This window comes from Rhinolophus sinicus, linkage group LG15 (genome assembly GCF_036562045.2).
Source record: "Rhinolophus sinicus isolate RSC01 linkage group LG15, ASM3656204v1, whole genome shotgun sequence".
Lineage (NCBI taxonomy): Eukaryota > Metazoa > Chordata > Mammalia > Chiroptera > Rhinolophidae > Rhinolophus > Rhinolophus sinicus.
The window spans coordinates 29,825,526-29,831,056 of NC_133764.1; positions in this window are offsets into that span (position 1 = coordinate 29,825,526).

Consider the following 5,531-nt stretch of genomic DNA (forward strand, 5'->3'; position numbering starts at 1 on the left):
CACCTTGACCAAGGCGGCCACATGAGCACCCTTCCCTTTCTCCCCTAGATGACGTTCGCAGCACACAGACCAGTCCGTAGAATCCATTTCAATTCTCCCGTCACGTGCAGGGCACTGCAAGGGGGGAGAGGTAAGGCACTTTTGATGTCTTACCTTGTTCATTACTGTACGTCTTGCCCCTGCCTATGGACAAAGAATAGGTGCTCAACAGATATTTTGTTTTGTTTGTAAACACAATTTTTTTAGAGCAGTTTTAGACTTACAGCAAAGTTGAGGGGGCGGTACTTTGAGGGGAGACACCCATCAAAAAAATTACTCTGGGGAACACAACTGAAGAACACCTGTTGGAAGGTTATTAGGAGCACGGGATATTTTCGGGAGGGCTGGAGAACCAGGTTTCAGCAGACTCCAAAGGCGGCATGCCAACGTAGGTCCCTGTCATTTCTCCTCTGCCTGGATGCCTTAGCTCCCTTGCCTGCCTGGCCACACGCCAGCTCATTCTCTAAAGTCCAGCAAAGCATCTCTTCCTCTGGGACCCATCCAAGTAGCTCTGATGACCCCTTCTGAGTCCCCATGTTACCGATTGTGAGCTGACTGAGGGCAGGGCCTGAAGCGCCTTCTTTCTGGGTGCCCAGGTCCTGTACAGCACCTGGCATACGCAGTGCACGGATTCCCAAGCACCAGCAGGAATAATTCATACTAACCCTGGAATGCCACCTCCTAACTGCTCCTGGAGTGTGTCCTGAGATATGTTTTCATTCCCAGGTTTAGCCTTGCAGGTGGAGAGTGATGCTAAGTACTCGAGGTGGGCAGAATAGGGCTCAAGCCTGGCGTTTGCAGTGGGGTTGGGCAGCGTCCTGAGTTTCCGGGTGTGGGGATGTGTGTCCTGTAGGGTGTGCCATCAAAACAGTTACAAAGCACTGTTCTAGCGGTAACAGCTCCTAGAGAAGATTTAGAAGAAGGGGTTGTGTATATGTGTGTGGGGTATGGGTGTGGTATGGGTGTGCATGTGTGTCTTTCTGGAGAGGGGTGAGTCTGAGGTGAGGAGATTGGAAGAGACCCCTTGGGCTGTTCTGTGTACATGAGCTGCAGACACGCGCTGTCTGTACTTGTGGGGAGCGGTCAGTGTGTCAGACGCCAGGGTCTGTGCGTGTGCACTTACTTCTGTGTGGAGGGACCAGGTGTGTAGCCTTGTGTGTAAGAGGGGGAGGGATTAGGAGGGATGTTGTGTGTGTGTGTGTGTGTGTGTGTGTGTGTGTGTGCGAGAGAGAGAGAGAGAGAGAGAGAGAGAGAGAGAGAGAGAGAGAGAGAGAAGCCGGGCAGAGGAGAGATTAGAAAGGAGAACAGACAATGCACATTGCCTGTGAGATTCGCAGCCAGTGAGATGCGCTGTGACGGGCTGTATGCAATTTATACGATTTTTCTTAAAGTGAAAACAGGTTGGGCTTTGTTGGTGATGTGTGGATGGCCAAGGATGTGTCTCCTTATTTCCCAGGTACATTCATGACTGTTTCTGTTGTCATTGCTGTTGGTGCACAAAGGGCACTTTTCCTGCTGTGTTTCCTGGAGGATGAGCAGAGACTGGACACCGGGCGGGTTGGGGCAGTGGAGACACAGCAGGAAGGAGGGGTTGTGCATCCCGCCGGGCGGTGCCCTGGCGACCACCCAGCTCCTTCTGTGGAGCTGACAGCGGGTCAGAGGCTCCCTCTCCTGGGTCTGCAACGCCCGTGGGAGCGGAATGGCAGTGTGGAGAGAAGGGGGGAGGGGTGTCCGCCAGGAGAAGGGGGCTCTCACCCCAGCCCTGTGCCGGTCTCTGCTCCAGCCTGCCTCTCCCTGCCCCAGGGTCTCCTCCAGCTCCCGGGCATGTGTGCGGGAGCCCAAGGTTATAACCGGGAGGCAGCCCTTTGACCCCTCCCTATTACCCCAGGCAGCTCTGAGAGGAAGTAATCTGTAGCAGCAAAGCCGGAGCTGCTTAGAGATGCAGAGTCTCACCTGCTCCCCAGGTCCCTGCACCATAATCTCTGGATGGAGCCTAGAGTCTGTTCAACCAGCTTTCAGGGGCATCCTGACCACACTAAATTACACAGCACTGTTCTAAACAGCAGAACAGAAGCTGGTGGAGTGAGGTAACTTGCCCATGGTATCACTCACTCATTCATTTATTCGATTTGTTGAGTGCCTCCTATCGGCCAGGTACTGGTCTAGGCACTGCGGATACATCAGAGGCAAACTAGACAACAATCCCCGCCCTCTGTCCTAGTGGGGTGGGGGGTAGGAGGCAGTGGGGGGAAACGACACACACAACACAGAAAATTAGAAAGCAAAGTGTGCTGTGTGCTAGAAGGTGGAGGAAACTCGACCAGGGAGAAGTGCTTGGGCGGGAGCTGCAATTTTCCGTGGGTAAGAGAAGGCAGGTCAAGCGCTGAGGAAAGACTTAAGGAGGTGAGAGGAGAGGGGTAAGCCAGGAAGGTATTGGTGGAAGGAGAGATTCAGGGAGAGGAAGCAGCTGTAGCAAAGGCCCTGGAGCAGGAATGAGGTGCTCAGCGTGGCTGGGAGGAATAACCGAGGAGGAAGGAGGCGAGGAGGGCGTGCAGGTACAGGTGCAGACTTAGGACTAGCGCCTACCTTCTCTTTGCCTCTAGGCGGGGGCTTCTAGACGCTGGAATGCCTAAACTAGCCACCCAGGTGGGTGGGGACTGAACAGACTCAGGAACGTGGATTGCTGGCCGAGCTGAGGGCCCATGGGAGGTTCCTGGTTATGAATGAGGTGAGTTAGAGTGAACCAGGGTTGGAGCACTGCCAGGTGAGAGTCATGAAGTGAGGGGTGGCAAGGAAGCAGAGTGTGGGCCCAACGGAGGGAGTCCAGGCAGGGACCATGGAATCTAAACTGTGCAAGGATGGGGGACACCCAGTGTTTGTGGCAGAGCTGAGGTGAGAAACCAGGGCTCTTAGCTCCTCCCAGACCTGAGTTCTTTGTAGGACAAAGATGAAGCTGCCTCGCTGAGGTTTGGTGCAGTAAAACCCATCCCACACCCACTGGTGTCCATGAGGAGACGTGAAGTCTCTCCTGTGTCCTCTGGCTTGTACAAGCAGCTGGATTTCTGGGGCCTTGGCATTGAGTGAAGGGGGGGGTGTCATGGGCTCTCCTAGCTCCAACAAAGAGCCTGACACACGGTAGCTGTGCAATAATGTAATCGGTGTTTGTTGAATGAATAATGAATGAACTGCTTTCTGGCCTTAAACTTCCACAGTTAACACGAGTGGTTGTCAATGCTTTGTAATTGTAGCAGTTTTGAATGTAAAATTTTAAGTAGAATCCCTACTTGAAGGGATAAAAAATTTGTCTAAATTACGCTCCATACGTGAGCCATATTTACAACATAATCCCCGGTGCCTTACCGCTGTATCTCACAGCATCACAAACAAATCCTCACAATTATTGTATCATTCATTTTTGTCAACCCAGTGCTAGGATAAAAATCATCCCCCTTCGCGCTCATGCTGCAAAGTTAACCCCTTCTTAGGGGTCAGGTTCTAAAATTACCACCTAAGGAGAAAAAAACACAGATTAATAAAAATTACTCTGGAAAATAACTGAACGTGCCTACTAAGTGCAAAATTCCTGTTTTGTGCCTGCAAACCTCTGCCCTGACAGGTATGTAATGTACACAATTAGATATTTTTATGCAAAATGTCAATTACAGTATTTTTGATAGACAAAGAGTTAGAATTCAATTAAATAGTCGAATCAGAATATGTACAAGGCAAAGTTCTCATCTGTCCTGGCCTTGGGTCAACCAAGACCGTGCTCTTTGGCATGAGGTGTGTACCCCAGGCCCACAGCAGTGAGCAGGACCCACTCACCTCAGTTATCCACTGCAGGCAGAGGTGGTGGAGGGGAGATGGACACCAGACCTCAGATCACCGGAGGGAAGCTCTTTAGGTCTCATGAATCCAAAGCAATGGCTTGATCTGAAATTCTGGAACCACAAACCCTGAGTTTAAAAGAGAGACTAATTAAGAAATAAACAAGTGCTGAAGGTAAGGTGCAGAGCCCCTGTTCTCAGGCCCCCCTGGAACGTAGGTGCTATTCTCACAAATAATCTGAAGCAGAGGTTCCCAACTGCCAGGCCACAGACCCCGAAGGACAGTCACTGATGGTCAGGGTCTCAAAGTCCACATGGAGAAGCAACCCTGCCCAAAGTAAATGCGGTGTCTCGTGCGTATACTGTTTTTCAAAACTGTATAGCTGCTATTATGATGAATCAACTATAGATTTGTTCCAAAGCACAGTGAGAGTCATAGTAACTTCTGGTGGGTTTTATACAGTCTCAGTCAGCAGATACTCTGCGTGCAACCGCTAGGACATGGGCTCTGTGAAAACACGGCCTGCACCTTCCACATTTAGGAAGCTCTGCTCCACAAGCCGTAGGAAACTGCGCTCTTCCCAGGCCTCTCCTGCTCTCCTCCCCCACTGAAACATCAAGGCCGCTGTCCTTTTACATTCTGTGTTTTCAGAACAGAGTTGGGCAGACAGGGGAGCAGATGGAGTTAGGGAGACGTGGAAATCTCATTATCCAGGTTGCTAACATGCTGAGTTCTACTGTCTCCTGTGGATAGGACCCAGGGAAGGTGGGAAGGAATTTCTCCTGGTTCTAGGGTGTCCCACGCTCAGAAAAGTAACCCTGCAGTGGACACACAACCTGGCCTTTAGCCTTTGGAATCTCACCTTCAGCTTTCCAGCCTCGTAGGCTGGGTCTGCTCTTTCTGTTCTTATTCCCAATCAGATTTTTTTTTTTAAATTTAATTTTATTAAATTTATTAGGGTGACAATTGTTAGTAAAATTACATAGATTTCAGGTGTACAATTCTGTATTACATCATCTATAAATCCCATTGTGTGTTCACCACCCAGAGTCAGTTCTCCTTCCATCACCATACATTCGATCCCCCTTACCCTCATCTCCCACCCCCCACCCCCCACCCCCCTTACCCTCTGGAAACCACCAAACCATTGTCCCAATCAGATTTTATAAGCGGATCCTTTGCTTCTGGAAATGCAGCATCTGGGCCAGGAATGACAACTGGTTGGTTAGGGGCATCTGACACTTGGCAATGAGTTGGTCAATTACGGACGCCTGCTTTGAAATCCCATCCTGCTCCAGGCCACTATTTGGGTTTCCTTGCCCAGCAATCCTGTCCCAAGTCCCCAAGTGGATCGGAAAAATATCTGTTTCTACAAACTGATCAGGAATGAGGTCATGAAATAAAATTTGAAGAACAATGGCACTTGAGGACTTCTCAAAAAATTTTACTTTGTTATTTATATTTGTTGTGAACCTAAAACTGCTCTAAAAAAGCCTATTAATGAAAAAATGAAAAAAAATTAAACGGAAAAAATTATAGCAGGGCAATAATTTTTCCTTTGTTTTCCTCTTGACTGCAAAATCATGATGCAGAAACCTTACTCAAAAGTACTCCAAGAATCATACATATCATTTAGCTGTGTTTTAAAGCTGCTTTTAATGAAT